This window comes from Varanus komodoensis, unplaced genomic scaffold, assembly GCF_004798865.1.
Source record: "Varanus komodoensis strain SLA01 unplaced genomic scaffold, ASM479886v1 scaffold3, whole genome shotgun sequence".
Lineage (NCBI taxonomy): Eukaryota > Metazoa > Chordata > Lepidosauria > Squamata > Varanidae > Varanus > Varanus komodoensis.
The window spans coordinates 56,590,531-56,607,148 of NW_025335761.1; the positions used below are offsets into that span (position 1 = coordinate 56,590,531).

The 16,618-nt window shown below is 44.6% G+C and overlaps 1 protein-coding gene across 2 annotated transcripts in view; it reads left to right on the forward strand.

Moving 5' to 3' along the window:
• The first annotated feature begins 633 nt into the window (after positions 1-633).
• Positions 634-16,618, forward strand: part of AKT1 (AKT serine/threonine kinase 1) — a 116,562-nt gene continuing 100,577 nt past the window's right edge. Inside the window, exon 1 of one of the 2 annotated variants that reach the window (XM_044435919.1) lies at positions 634-892. The gene's annotated coding sequence lies outside the window, so the exon portion shown is untranslated. Of the gene's footprint in view, positions 893-7,890; positions 8,382-16,618 lie in introns of those variants that run through there. The other variant, XM_044435920.1, reaches the window with a different exon arrangement.

The window sequence follows — 16,618 nt, forward strand, 5'->3', positions numbered from 1 at the left end:
GCTCTCGTCTCCTCCGTTCAAAACAACCACGAACGGCGCGATTTTGCGCCGCTGCGCGCAGTCGCCCGTATCGCGCTCCGAGCGCTCACCGGGCTGCGGTCCGCCTACGCAGACGCCCCCGGCCCCAATTCGCTGGGGCTTCCCCAAGTTCGTACGCGGGACGTTGCAGGCTGCGGGCAATCCCAGCCACTTCTGCTCACAAGTAGTCCCTGCTGAATTCAGTGGGACGCACGCCCAGGTCAGCGCGCCTAGGAAGGTAGCCTATTGCGCAACTCCTTCCCCCTCGGCTGAGGAGCGAGCCCCTATTGAGTTCAATGGGACTTACTCGCAGAATTGCAGTTGCTGAACTCATCCCTGTGGAATAATCATCATATACAATGCGGTACCCATTGAAAGAAAATCAACACGGGGCGGGGAAAAGAGAGCTTCGCGCACTTTTGGTGTGTGTGCGTGCGAGGCTGCCGCTGATTAATTGAGGATGCTGATGCTAATGATAAAATGATGCGGACTGGGCAGGGAAAGTGCCGGCGGTAGGACCCGGCGGCCGTGCGGGGGGAGAGACAGGGAGAGCGTGTGCGCGCGAGTGACTCAAAAGAAGGGAAAGGAAGCTGGAGGCACCGGGAACAGCCGCCGCCGCGGCGAACCTGCAACGCCCGCCCGGCCGCGCTCGCTCCGCTTCTGCAAAGGCGGCCTCGGAGAAGGCGCCGCGGCTCGCCGGACCGCCAGGCTCCATTCATAGCCCGGGCAGCTCAATGGGCTGATTCCCTGCGAGACCGGCGGCGGCGGCGGCGGCAGCGGCAGGAGAAGGAGCAAGGGGAGGCGGCGCCAGCGGCAGCAGAGTCGCGTAGGCCTCGGCTCTGGCCAGCGGCTCCGCTTGCACCGTTCCAGGCATGTAAGTGCCCTCCGCGGCGTTCCCGGGCTGAGGGATGCGGGGGGCGGCGGCCGGAGGGGCGAGGGGCGGCGGCGGCGGCCGAGGGGCCTGCGCAGCCTTCCGGGGGCTCTTCTGGGGTTTTGGTGCATTGTCTGGAGCGGCGGTGCACGCAGCGCCTTGCCTGCCTCTTTCTCTCTCGCTCTGTGCCTTCGGGCTGTTTGTTTGGTGGCTTGCAGCCTCTTCGTTGCAAAAGTGATCTTTCTCCTCCTCCTCCTTTTCCCCCTTGCAGGCCTCGCCTCGGAAAAGGCTTTCTATTTTTCCTCCCCCACTTTTGTTTTTAGTGCATTGCAGTGGCGACTGCCTTGCTCCTGCCGATGCAGTGGGGCGCCTGCTTTGAACCTGCTTTTTGCTTCTCCCCGCATACACAAATAAAAGCGAGGAGAGGAAAAGCGGGGGGGGGGGGGGGGAAGAGAAGAGCTTCGCCGCCGACCGCAGCTTCTCCCCTTGTTTTTGTTTTGTTTGTGTCCCCCTGTTGAAACTCGCATCCTCCCCCTCGCTTTTTTCTTTGGGACTGTGAGAGGCTCGCCTTGATTTCCCTGCAAAATTTTAGATGGGGGATTTTTAGGGCGCTTGGGTTAGAGCCCTTGGACATAAATACACATACACCCCCACAAAACTCAGTTTGCTTTTCTTCTGAAAGGTGGCCTAGAAATATTTTATATACGTTGCTTTCCTTCCCAGCTCAGCCACCTTCGCCTCGTTTCTTCCTTCTCTATGCGGTGTTTACCTCGGGCTCCCCCCCCCCCCATTTTCTGGCCACAGCTGTTCTGAGAAGAGGCTTGTCTTCCTTGTTCACTTCCTAGGTAGGGGAAGCTTTGCATACACACACTCCAGGAGGTAAGGAGGACATCCGTTTTCAGGGTGTGTTTTTAGGAAAAAGCTAATGCCCCACTTCGCCCCTCCCTCTCTTCCCCGAATTCAGCAATATAAAGCAAGACACCTCAAACCTTGCTGGCGATCATCAAGCATGGCCACCCCCCCCCCCCCGTTTGATTAACTTGTCAACTAGTTTTTTTGTTGCACTATTTAGGACAGTTTTAATAGCCATCTAGCAGTTACAATGGAGCAAGGCCAAAGGAGGTACTTCTTGGATGGCCATTAGTATGAACTATTTTCAGTTGCATACCCAATTTTGATTTAGGAGGACAGACCCCAAAACTAGTTTCTGGAGGAAGCAAAACAGCTTTCCTTAAAAACTTTTCTGGAACTTTGGTGTGTGTGTGTTATCATTTTGTATAAATCGAACTTTGTAGGTTTTCAACAGCAAATTTCCTTAGAAAATGTATTTTTGTGTATGCCTGCTCCTGGACAGAGCATGCATTTTAATATCCCCGTGAAATATGGCAAGGCCTTGTGGAAAAGACCAGATGCATGTTAATGGAGCAAAAGGGCCCCATGGGTTTCCCCAGCAGTTTCTCAGGCATGGTTAAGTATGCAGCTTTAGAGCTAGTTCACATGATACTGTTATTGCTGCTCATTCCGTCCTGATGACCTCTAGATATGCATTGTGTGAACAAATGTAAGAGGTGGTTGTGGAGAGGCAGGCCAAGCCTCTGTAGAAGAGAAGGCGTGTGTCAGCACTTACTGCTTCATCCAGCTTGTTGCTTCCAGCTGTGTGGGATTCCAAAGCCTATCATTGAAATGATAGGCAATGCACCCCTTGCACCTGGAGGGCACCACATTGAGGAAGGCTATGATGGCATCTTAGATCAGGGCCCCAATTCTTGCGCCACTGTGAAGCTGACTGGGTGACTCTAGGCCAGATTCCATATCTCCATCTAACCTACTTCACTGGGTTGTTGTGAGGATACCTGGTGAAGTACCATGTGTGGCACTCCAGCTAGTGCAGAGAGAGGTCAGAATGAAGAGGAAAGTTTTTTCTGTGCAAATACATGGCCAAGGGTCAGGGCTATGCACTTGGAAAAAAACTTTGCTGTGCTAACAGGCTATGATGGCTGTCAAATGCTCAATGTTTTTGGTTGGGTAAGTTGTTCTGTGTTTTTTTTCGGGCTCAGAATAGAATGGATTTCCTTGTTATAGAGTGTGTGTGTGTACACTAACACAGTAGCATTTAACATTCAGAGGCTTTTCCCTTCAATTTCCTTTTAAAGGCTAGCTGGGTTAATTATCACCACTGTATTTACCTGTACACAAATAAGTTGATAGGCTGTGTTGCTAGTAGGATGGAGGTGTTAACATTCTCCATTGCAATGGTTTCACTTTGATTATCAGAAGCCAACTTTATTTTTGAGTGGTTAAGCCTCTTGGGGCTGGTACTCTTGTTTTTGGAGTAGGTGAAAAATTGCTTCAAAGATACGGAAGCAGTGGAATGAAATGAGTATTGCAGAGTGAACTGAGTTGGGCCTATCTATAGTGAACTTCTATTGGGCTCGCCTTCATAGCTGCTTGGAGTGGTATTCTGGCCTTTTGCTCTATTGTATCCTTCTGGAAAACTTAGGTGGTTGTGGCAGACAGAGAAGGAGAGAAGCCTAGTTAGCACGTCATGACAGACCACAATTTTTAAAAGCTTTGGGGCCATCATGAATGAGGTTCCTCTGCGATTCATTGCATTGCGGGCAGGGACAGTTAAGCAAGCCTACATAGCTTCTATCTGTGGTTGGGTTATTGCTATGCGCAAACCAGGATCTTGACTTCTATCCTGTCCCTGACAAGTCAGAGGAACAACCCAAAGCTTGCAGTTGGGCAGCTTTCATGAGCAATGTGCATCCTCATTTATATCTCGCCACTTTCACAATTCCAAGAAAGGTGGTTTGTTGCTGAGGTGTGATCAAACCAGGGTTAGCAAGTGAGCTTTATACTCAGGCAGAGGCTTGATGCAGAGTTTTAGACCATTGCACCACACTGCCATAGGGTACCTGTCACGTGTGCACTTTTCATCATTGGTAGAGCCTTCTGCATTTACTCCAGCGAGAATGTGCATGTAATAGTCATATCTAGCTGAAGGGGAAACTGCTCATAAACTTTAAGGGGCCTCTTTCTATTAGGCCTGGATTGTTTGTTTTCAGCCAGGATATGAAAATATCAGTGTTTAAATAGAACACTGCAGGTTGCCATCAGTTGTGATGGGAATAACTATTTAAGAGGAAAGACTTGTGCACCAAATGTACAGAAGCATATAAAGGTAAAGAATGGGGTATCTGTTTCCATGTATATTATACGGAATCCCAGCAATTAAAAAGATGCTTCTTATTTTTAAAATCTCACAATAGCATGAATATACCTTTTGACTTTTTCTTTTACTTCTGCGTTTGTGAGATAGTAACATTTTACAAGGAGTAATTACTTCTGTAATTAAATAGATAAGATTTCATTCTGCCTAAGAAAATGAAATGGGAAGGATCTTAATTCAAGAGCACTTTATTCTGTCGCTGTGGCTCAAAGTCCTGCAGAGTGGAGTGGGGAGCCTATTCACCTCTGAAGGGAAATGATCAATGAATGCACAAGGATTTCACATTATGTAAGCACTGAAATATTCCCAGACACACGGAAAGAATAGGGAAGTCCAAGCCCGTATGTATTTCAAGCTCCTTCCGGGAATCAGAAGTGCTTGGTCGCACATTGTATGATACTGCTTAGAAAGTGTTGGATAGTTGAACATACGCTTTGCATGTAGAAGAGACCTTTTCAATTTCTTTGCAGTGCCAGAGCAAAAATTATTTGGTAGTATAGCTTGAGATTTTTGCCAGAGGGTGGGTGAGGGGTTTGATCTGGTTTGGGAGTGGGATGTATAGCAAAGTTCCCATCCAGCTGCTTCCCCTTCAGGAGTTAACAAGAATGGAAAAGTCTATTGATGCCAATAGAGCTTTTCTTATTTTTAGTCACCATGGTGGATGTGTGGGAGCGAATTTAGAGGGGAGAAAAATTTAGTTTGGTGGGAAGGTTTTAAAGCTCTTTTGCCTGTGCAGGGTCTGTTCTGGATCCTGCCTCATATGCGTACATTGAGTTAAAGAAAAAGCTGAGAACCTCAAGACTTGAAGAGGTACTACCTGTAGGAGTAGACATTATGGGGTATTGTGTGTGTATTTAGGCACTCGAACTATGGCATTTTCTATACTGCAGCTGCAAATGTATACTAATTCGGCTCTTGTAGAAAGATAAACTTTAAATATAGGTAGGTAGAAGACAGCTTCTTCACATGTTTGGATCACTGAAAAACATACGGAATTTAGCAGAATTTGCGAGGTTGTTCTTCCTCTTGCTTTCAGTTGTACAGGAAACACCAGTTTGCTGGCATCAACTTCAGTTTTCTTAAGAAGTCTCATATCTTGGGCTGCTGGGCTTCTAGCCTTTCTTGTGTTTCATCACAATATTTTTTGTTGGTGCGCCAGATGTTTGAAGGGATGCTACGATTAGGAGTTCCAGCGGCTTAGTGGAGCACCTGGCTTTTATGCAGAAGGGCGTGGAGTCATGAAAAGATTTAGTTGGAGAACTGCTGTGTGTGAAAACCAAGCTATAGATCAGCCCAGGGCATAGTACGGCCCACAGGCCGCATCCGGCCCGATGGCTGACCCTGACTGGCCCGCATGAGGTCACTGGCAAATTAAAAGTCAATGCAAATATATATCGACGTAATATAGATGCAAGCAATACAACTGCACTGCTTTTATTTTGAAGGATCTGCTAAATTGAATTGAATTTATTGCTTTTCATGTAATGTTAATGTTTTTGTGAATATTCATTAAATAGTGCTCTGTGCTCCACATTTTCATTGTATCATTGTAATGTTTCATTTACTGTTTTTATAGAGATATATATTGAGCAGAGCTGTAAGTGTATTGGTCCGGCCCTTAACAACTGTCAAAGTTTCTCATGTGGCCCCATAGGAAAATTAATTGCCCACCCCTGCTATAGATGGACTAGTGCTCCATCTTTACAAGAAACCTTGAAGGAGTTATTCGGGCTGTAGTTCTGTCAGCCAAACCCAGAGCGCTGTGCTTGCGGGCCAACACTCTAGTTTCTGCAAATCTGCTCTGGCCTATCTGCAACACCTCTAGAGTGCCACTGCATGACTGGCGGAAAGCTGTGATTTGTGAGCGTATGTGAACTCTCTTCTTTGTGTCCCCATGCTGAGGATGCCTGCATGATGGACATCAGTGAAGTCATCAGAATATTCTGCAGGCAGATGTGGTTTCCGATGTATGTTTGTATGTCTTCTTGCTCTGAAATTTTGAAGCGTCTTTCACATTTTGTTCTGGCTTCATGTATCTGTTCTTCTGACTCGGTTGTCTCCATCCCTAACAGCTGCTTTTCTGTCTTTGGCTTTTCTTCATCCTTGTCTTCTCACTGTATGAAAAGGTAGTCCAAAGGCCTGGCTGTTACAAGCCAGGTTCCCCCCTTCACACTTCCAAAACACGGACTGCTCTCTAAAAGCTCTTTATTCACCAGTGCTCTTCCAGCAAGCACAGTCAGCAAAGAATGAGTCTCTGAGCATGCACAGACTGGTTGGTTGAATGCAGTCTAACAGCTACTTCCCAGCATTCTCCTTTGGAATACCCCTGGGGCCTTCCCTCTCTGTCCACCCCCCCACCTCAAGTTTGTTGGCCGTGTCTTCTGATGCTGCATCATGGGGTCAAGAGTCATGTCAGACTTCTACACCCCCTCCTGCATCTGTAAATCCTGACCATTCTCAGTGTCCACCTGAGAATCTTGGGAGGGTGCCCTTGAGATAAGCCCCTCTGCTTCTTCCATTTCAGCGTCTAAGCATTCTGCTTCCTAGGACCCCTCATCACCTGACAAGTCCATATCTGCCTGACCTTGCAATATGCACCAAGAATAACTCTTCCTTTCATTCCCAACGCTGATCTACAAACAACAGGATGACTCGGGAATGAAGTGATATAGTTGAGTTGACTTTATCACGCCAGGTAACAAGCACAGGAAAAACCATATCGGAGTAAATGTACCCCTGATACAACCACCCACTCCTGCTTGGGGTAAGGTAGCGTATTAGAGAGAAGTTTATACTAAAATCTCTTTCCTGATGTATATCTTTTCTACATGCAGGGTGGTTTTTGCTTACATAGAGGAGCTTTGGGAAAATAAAGTCATCATGCTTACAAGCTGAGGCCTGTATATGAGGCATTAAATGAACAAAACTCATCCGTGAATTGCATATTTCAGGCAGGTTGCTGGAGTTGACATGTGCATCCATACCAAACTGCCACTGCATATATTTGGCCAGGGCATCCTTGCACTTTTCATGGTACATGTGTTAGTGCAAGTGGACCAGTAGAACATGATGGCAAGTGTGAAGAGCCCTCCTAGATTAGACCATTGGCTGGTTAGTGCACCATTTTGAAACCAGACCTGGTAAATTGATTTTCAGCAAGAGGGAAATACTAATAATGATGATATTCTCTCTCTCTCTCTTTCTCTCTCCCCTCCCCCCAACTGCTAGTCTTCCATTACATCCTCAGAGCAGCTCCACCATAAAAAAGGTTGTAACATCGCCTTGCTAATGTTCACAAAAATTACTAGTCTGCAAAATTTTCATGTCTGGTTTCTTATTCCTCTCTGTGGTGGTCTTTTTGTGTGTGCCATAACACAAAATAATAGCCAGGTTTTGTAATGCTTAGTCACCTGGGGGCAATTTTTGTTCTTCACAGGTGAGCAGGCATTATAAGCCTGCTTTAATGGGAAAAGAAGATTCTTAAAACTGGTGCTTGCACTGAGCCTTGTCACATTACACTTTGTCATGTTACACTTTGCACTGGGGGTCATCAGGCTTGGGGTCTTTTTGGGGTGGAGGGGGAGTTGGCTAGGAAATTACATCTTTTTCCGTGTTTAATGGATGAGACTTTGATTGCTAAAATGAGCCTAAAAACAAACCATTGTTCTCAATTAAGTTTAGTCTTCTTGACGCAATCCCCATGAGGCCCATATACGATAGATGAACAGGAGTTACAGCTCCTGTTAGTTAATACTTAGTCAGCAGTGGAACTTTGCCCAAATTGTAGCATGGAGAGAAGCTGTGTTTATACATGTTCCTTTCCTTCCAGGATATTTCCTCCTGAAATCCAAGGGATCCCTGATTTCTCTGCGAAGAGGAGCGACATCTATAATATGCATTTCTCTGCAGATTCTTTTGCATTCTTATGTTATATGTAAGCGCCTGTCGAGCCCTAGGATGGGTGCGGAGGGGCTATGCCTGAATAGCAGAGCACAGGCGTTGAATGCAGGAGGCCTCGGATGCAATTCATGGTATTTCCAGCCGAAAGGAGTCTTTTAGTTGTAATCCCAAGTCATGTAAGGTTAGAAGGCCTGACAGCGCACGTCGTCTTATTTGAACCTGTCTGGGCAGCTTGATCAACATCTGAGGACTTTCTCCAAGTCTTACCTCCAAGGGTGGCACCAAGTGAAAGGGCCTTCCTAATGGTGCCCCCCTCAATTACGGAATGATCTCCACACTGAGGGCCAATACAGCTCTTCTGTAGGTACCCAGTTATGAATGCATCCTTCTCCGAGGCGCTTAATGGCATGGGACTATTATATTGGTCTAGCCATATTCAAAATAGTTTTAGCTGCTCAAATGACTTTAAATTCTGTTTTAAGTTTTGTAGATGGAGATTTTAATGTTTTTATTGTACCTAAAATGTTTTTTATGAGTTGTTGTGAACCACACAGGGAGCTTCGTCTGTTGAGCAGTTTAGGAAAGAAGTAACAACAATAGCAGGTACATGAAAGACTTTTTGCTTGAGATCTTAGAGAATCATTGGCAGCCACAGTAAATTATGGACTAGATGAAGAAATGCTCCATAGCTGCCTATCCATGTAAGTTATGCCAGTCTGTGGGTCACTATAGTGAGAGGGTCTTAGCAGCTGCTTGTTCCCTGCCTTGGAAACTCTCATTTTAGGCAACTACTGATGAAGTAGAGAGAATTACCTTACTTTTAAGGTGGCCAAGGACTGTGTGTGTGTATCCTGTATCTTTCATTGTGCAATCATTTCTTGGCTACTGGCAGCCTCCCAGCTTTCTCTCACCGTGCAGCTTTTTCGGACCAGGAAGTGTGAGCAGCCAGGGAGTTGCAGAGACAACACTGTATTAGAAAGAACGCACATGGCATCTTGAGCCTCCTTGCATGGACCTGGCCAGCTCAAAAACACCTCCAAATCGGTGGGAGCACATATATTAAAGTTTTAGGGAAAAAGCCGCGCTATGTCTCCTAATAGTGGGCCCCACTCCAAGAAAAGTTTGGAGAATTTCTCATCTGGTTGGAGTAATTAAGTGAAACAATGCATCCGTCCTCTTAATTCCTCTGCCCTCAAATGAGGTGGAGAATTTTGAGAGGCCGTTTGCACACAGCTACAGATAGAGATGAGCAATCATTTCCTTTTGTAAAATAGGGATTTTCCAGTGTAGTCCCTGAGGGCATCCAAAATACCCCCTTTAAAAAATTATATGTATATGAATGTGTGTGAAATGTATATAGCTTTCTAACAATTATGCATAGGTTTTAACAAAGGTAGACTGAAAATCTAGGTAAGTTGAAAGTGCTGTCTATATGCCATCCATTCACATAAGGAAAGCCCTTGCATTATGGGTGTGAATCTCTATTCTTTCAATTTTGCAGTATCAATCTTTTAGCTTTCAAGACTGCAAAACTAATTTCCCCTTCCATTGGTTAATATCTATGAAGAGGGTAAATAATTTAAGAGGGTGTGCATTACTGAATGTTAAAGTTTGTTCTACTACAGTATTTATCTGTATAATAACCTTCTCCCAAAAAGCAGCAACTGCCACACATTGCCAAAATATCTGTTTAAAAGATAGCTACACCACACTGCCAGCAATCAACTGAATTAGATAGTCCCTTATTAAAGAGATGTTGCTGTGTCTATTAGACATTAAACAAACAGTTTTGCTGAATACAATGGAGCCTAAGGTACACGGATATGATACTTAGGTGTCACTGATGAGGACTTTTATGGTGATTCCCACAGCATTTTCTCAAATTCCCAAATTTGTCCATGGATACAAAATGGTTAAGGCTCCCAGTATAAGAAATCCAACTGTGGAAGACATGTAAAGTATCATCTGCAGTGCTTCTGAACTGATTTAAGACAGTCTGTTCCAGGAGGCTGATGAATCCTAATGGTTTCCTGATTTTACTAGAAGAATTTCCTTTGTGTTTGTTGGTGGTGCTATCAAAGTTGTGGCTGACCTGTGGGACATGGAGATGGTCTGAGCAATTGCTACTCTTGCTCGTAAACACCCTTTCACTTGTGGGGCGCCAGTCCAGCATGCTGGTTTCTCAGGAAGCTGAGTGCAATGAGGCAGAGAAGATGGTGGCTAGAATACCAATAGAGAAAGCTCCAGATGTGTGAGATCTAAGTTGGGAAAAGCCCGGTTGGAGACTGACTCATGTCTCAGCAAGGGCGACCAAGAAAACTTACTTTTCTGTCACCACTGTGTCCACACAGACTGGACGGGGATTCCTTTCTGTGCGAGGCAGTGTCTTCTTCACCAGCATGCTGGAAATTAGGAGCCAGAGCAGGCAAAGATTTGTTGTGAGCAATTTGTATGATCTTTGTGGATAAAGCTGTGCAGATGTGCCTTGGCTTGGGCTTCTGTACTGGGGCAGGTCAGATGGAATGTAACCTTTACCACCACTTGTGGATCCCAGGCATGTGGCCCCGCTGTCTAGATAGGTGAGGACTCCTCCATTCTTACCTGACCCTTGCTCTGAGTTGGCCAAGGCAGAATTGGCCCCATGATTAAGGGAAATGAATGTCTCTTTGTGGTGGGAGCTTGTCCTCTGTTGTTTAGAGAAGAGATTAATGCTGCCTTGATTAAATAAAACTTCGCTTGACCTAGTAGTCTCGGGAATCCATAGGCCAGACTCAAAACATACCTTTTTTGGTCTCCGTGATGGAGAAGCTGGTAGCCTCACAACCTCAGAAATATCTGGGTGTCACTGATTACCGTGACCCATTTCATCAAGCTTTGAAAGGGGGCAACTCTGGTAGACTTGGTAGATGGCATACACCAGGGACATGATAGAGGTGGGAATGCAAGTGTGGTGTAGTGGTTAGAGCACTGTGCTTGGAATTGGGAGATCTGGATATCGCTTCTCTTTGGTAGTGGGGTTACTGAATGAGTTTGGGCCACTCACTGACTCTCAGCTTAACTGAGCTCACACATTTTTGGAGCTACAGGACAATCATGGATTCCACTTGGGCTCTTTGGAAAAAACGGTGAGAAAAATGTAACAAATAAATGCTGGCTGGCTGGCTGGCTGGCAAGCTTTTATAAACTGTGGCAATAGCCACATGGTTTTTAATTGTTATAAACTGTCCAGACAGCCATCTAACAAAACATAAAACATGGAGTGAGGGGGAAAATTGGCTAGAAAAAGGGTCTTCTCTGTTATTGCACTTCCATTTCATCAGCAGGAGGACCAACCATGCTGAGTTCATACAATTACCAGTTTGGACAATATCTTATATAAAAATAATTATTAAAATTTTAAAATCCATCAATTAAAATAACCTAAAATTAGTCTTAATTTCAAACTTAATTCTATCAACAGTTAAAATACTCCAAAATTTAAAAAAAGGCTTTGCCAGGCACTAAAATATGTACAAAGAAGACGCCTGGTGCGCATCTCCAGGGAGCTGATCCCACAGCTGGGGTGCCATAACTGAAAAGGCTCTACACTGGGTAGCTGCCTTCCTGGCATCCTTAATGGCAGTTTCTGAAGCAGGACCTCCAGTGAAGCTCTTAGGGGACTGGTAGGCTTACAAGGATGGAGACTTTCCTTTAGATATATTCTTGGACCTCTCTGTGGCTTTCAGGACCATGGAATTCCTCTGGATTCTCCAGGGGGCTATTATTTGGCACCACCTGTAGCGGGGTACAGAACTAGATGTGGGGGGTTAGATGACCCCCCTTCGCAGGATATGTGATCTCAGATGGCTTCACTTGCAACATGGAAGAGCGAATGGGCAATCCTGTACCTCTGAGCTGTGATGAGAGAGAAGCTCAGGGCTGAAAGGGGGCCTCCCATGGATCTTATCTGCCTCACAAGATGGAGGTTCCCCATCTGAAAAGTCTGGAGAGTGCCTGTGCCAGGTGTCTGGGTAGTCACCAGTGGTGAGCGGCCTCACGTGTGGACATCCCACACATGCTTGCTCGGATGCAGTTTGGCCTTCAGGCTGGGAAGAAGGGGAAATGAAGGCAATTGAGGGTGACAGACATTTAAGCAAAAATATGATCATAAGGAGTGATAAAAGGTTACCAGAATTTTTTGCTTTTGTTGACACTGCTGAAAATGGCTATGAAGACTGGGGGTGGCATGCAGTTTTAAGGCCAGCTAGTTAAACATATGCACTCTTATGATTCATATATTCAAAAAGTTTCAAGTATGGATTGTACTGGTCTCTTCTCAAGAAATGGTTTTTCCATCTCACCATGCTGCAGATGGATGCCAAAGAGAATTAATGAGTTTGACCCCTGTATGGAAATAGCAACATTTTGGGCCAGTTCAGATATAAGAGGGAAACCATGGTTTCCTGCAGTGTGAACAAGCTGTGGGGAACCTTGGGCTCCTATGCTCTTTTCTCCCCTCTTTTGTATACTGAAGAAGGTGATGCTGAACTTCTGATTTCAGTTTTAAACATCCCTGTGATAATGCTACTGTGGTTTGTTAAAGCTACGGTTACTGAGAATAAGCCAGGACTGAAACTGTGGATTGCTTTGTAACTCAGAGGGCACCCTCCACACACATGAGGTTGATATCAGCAGGCGCAAGGGAACCAGTGCTTGCAGAATGAACCCCCCCAATTTTGGGGGGAACCCCAAGTGGAGGAACCCCAGATCAGCCCAAAGAGGGACTGAGAATGCTTAGAGGTTAGAGAAAGTTAGCTGACTGTTTGTCCGTGTGTAAGTAAATGGCGTCTCCTAGAAGAGACTATAGCTGGCTGCAGCATTGACCAGGTACATCCCAACATTTTGTCAACTTGATCATGTTTCAAGTTCATGCACACTTTGGAAATGTAGTGGACCATGAGGAAATGTTTCTCAGCTTTCACACTTTTTGTTCTGCTCCCCAGTGATGACCTCATAGTCATTCAAGTGCAGCACCTCCATATCTGTCTTCCTCAGCCTGATGCCTTCCAGATGTTCTGGATTACAACTCCCAGCATTCCTAGTCATTGACTAGGGCTGATGGGAGTTGAAATCCAAAACACCGGGTAGACACCAAGTTAAGAAATACTGCTATGTACCCATGAAACCATAGTAGCCTTTATGCATCTGACTTCCTCTTGCAAGGAGTTAACTTTGTTGTCCTCCGCTTAGAACACAGCGGCCTGCTGGAAACACAAAGGTTGGCTGTTCAGGCTTAAATGAAAGAAGCCCACATCTTCCTGCCTGGATAAGATTTATAAAGTGCCCTGCCGGGCGTTTCTTTTGTTACACTATCTGTCCCAAGCAATATGGATCAGAGTTTTGTTTCAGCTCAGTTTTGTTAGTCAACCTCAGTGCATCCATAGCTGGGCAAAAACAACTGGAGATTTAATGTGGGAGCAGCCAGGATGGACAGATTTGTTTATCCAGATTCAGGATTTTCATTGTTTAGCTCTTTAAAGTTTATGCTGGGATCTTCTGCATTGGCCCGTTCTTCCCAGTGGGCGTTTCATTTTTAATTACTATAGGACAGGCAGGTACACCACATACCTTTCTGTGCTGGGGATGATCATACCTGTCTTGTAGCTGGTGCACACAGTTGTGAATTTAGCTTCAGGTAGTTTTGTGAGAAATGTAGAAACAATTGTGAAGTTCTTCACTTTTGAGAGAGAAAGAACTTGGGGTTTTCAAAAGGCAAATGTGGGAGAAAGCAGAACTGATAGATTCACCCATTCCTCCCTTTCTCTTCCATGTGCTTTCTGCAAGGATTGGAAATGCATGAGGCTGAATTTATAGCCTTAGTGGACAAGAAAACCCATGGAAGGTGGTGGTTGGTTTTTTTTTTTTTAAAGCAAGACAATGTTGTCTTCTGCTGTCTAAATGCAAATAGTTACACTCCAGAATAGGTAAAGCTGGGGAGAACCTATTGTCTCCCCCTCCACTTGGATGGTTAGATAGGCATGGAGAGTTTTGCCATAGTGGACTATCTCTTCAAAAGAATTGTCTTTGGTATATCTGCAGCAGGGATACTTTGGTCAATGTATGAAAAAAAAAGGCAATAAAAATTGTACTGAGCTGTAAGTACCGCTTGACTATCCATTTATTAAGCTACAAAACTACTAAAGGTTGGTGGAATGTTGTTGTTTTTTATACTGAGGAATCTATCATTGAAGCCGTTCCCTATCTTTGCACTTTAATTACTTTTATACCTTTGGCACTGTTCGGTCACATGGCCACTGGCAAGACAAACAAGCCCTGGTCACCTCAGGTGACCTCTATTCACTCTAACGCTACAGATGGTTCTCAAATGAGGTCACTACTCCCTATCCTGTTTTATTTATTTTTATTCATTTATTTTTATAATTTCCCCTGTCGCTCAACCACCAAGCATATTCTCTTCCATTTAGAAAAATGACTACGAAGAATGTGAATGTCTTGTAAGGGTAGGTGCTGCGTGGGAAACAAACGCATTTCAAGGGCAGGCTTGAATTTTGCATCGTTGCATATTAACGAACATACTCTTTTATAGCCTATTCAGGATAAATTATTGCTGTTGGCTGGCACGTTGCATCAATTCTGCAGCATTGTTGATTTGAGTTCTTGAGCATGAACTGTTTTGACCCGTGTAAACATTTAATTCAGAGCTGGGCTTCTCAAAATGAGTTTTTCTCCACTCTTGAGACGAAGTTTGTAATGCAAGTAGAAGGTTAGGGATCCAGAGCGGTTTGTGCGTGCCTCCTCGGGGGTGAGCCCTGTTGAGCTCAGTGGTATTTACTCCCACGTAGGTTGCATAGGATTGCAGCCTTAACCTTTGGGACTTTGCTCCATTGTCCTTCAGTCAAGGTATGTGAAGTGAATTCTAAATGGTGCACTGTGCAGTGATTTTGTTCAAGAGTTTAAGCCACTAGTGAGTATACAATTTGGCATCCAGAGAAGGTTTCATTTGCAGAATTTAAATAGCAAAGTAAGTTTTTAACCTTAAATGTATTATTTGTGTTTATATTAAATATATTTCCATATTTACCTGCATTTATTAAATTATATTGATAAATACTCATTTATATAGTTATTATGTATGTGTATTTTTCCTTCAAGGAACCCAAGTTAGCTTACACAATTCATTTCCTGTTCTCCATTTTATCCTCACAACAACCTTGTGAGGTAGGTAAGGCCAAGAGTCTGACTGGTGCAGAGTCATCCACTGAGTGTCACAGCTGACTAGGGGATTCGAACCTGGATCTCTTGAGTCCCAGGCCAGCTCTCTAACCACCAGGTCATGCTGCCTCTCCTAAAGGCAGTGAAAGGCTTGCAAGTATATGGCCAGGCAATTCCTAAAGAGTGGAGGAAAAGATTGAATGTTGAGGCTAGAGAGAGGGTCTTTTGCTGGGTAGTGCTAGAATTTGTGGAGGGGATCACTTTGTATGCACACACACATGACAATGCAGAATTGAACTGTGGAACTCACTGCCACTGGAGTTGGCAATGATTAGTCCAGTAGGTTTTCCAAAAGATGTAGTTAGGCAAGGCCATGCTTATTTCAGGTCTTTCTTGGTTGACTGTTTAGGGTTTAATTAATTGATATTTATTGCTAATTAATTGGTGAATTCATTAGTAAGAAATAACAAAATGAGAACTGTGGAAGGGCATGATAGCAGAGAATTCCATGCACACAAATTCTGGGGACCATGGATTGGGGAGTTTACCTGAGAGAACCACATTGCGGGCAGGAAGCATCACCTTCATGCCTTGCTGTGAGGATGTATTCTTTTAATATTTATTTCCCCAAGGTCTGTGGCTCACCACTACCTGGCACCTGTGCAAGTAGCTGAGACCCAGAGATATTCTCAGTTGCTGATCTTATCTGGCTTTGTTTTCGGATTCTTATCAGCTTAAATGATAGGGAAGTCCCCCCCCCCCCCCCCGCACACATGCTGTTGCATTAAATTCATCTGATAAAAACTGAGCACTGCAGTGGCAGTGCATTAACGGTTGCTTTGCAAGAGGGGAGCCCTCTCCCTCGTGGCAGCTTCTCTCTCTCCCTGTTTCAAGAATTCACATGAATTTGAAGAGCAGAATCATTGCGGTGTTTCCAACGTAAAACCAATAATTAAAAACATATTAGTAACAATAATTTTAAGCAGTCTGATCCAAATACTGCCTGCAGAGCCAGTATCTTTTAAAGACTGTAGCTCAGATGGGATCTTTACTTAATAAATCAGCAAATGTGTGGTCTGTCCTTCTGGATAGGCTGTCCTCAGACTACCCCTTCCCTCTTCTTTTTCTTGGTGCATTGCAGTTAACTATTCTTTTCCTTTATGTATGTAGCAGGAAATGATGTTGACTAGATTTGAAGCAAATCTGGCTTAAACCACTGTTTGAAGTTGCTTTAAGATCTGGACTTCTTTTTATCTAGTAACTGTAATTTCTTTGTTCAGGTATAATAAGAAAGCTACAGTTAATTGACAACGTCCAGACTTAATTGTGACATATTGGGAAGGGGTTCTATGTGAAGGAACAGAGTTTCTTTGCATCTCAGTTTA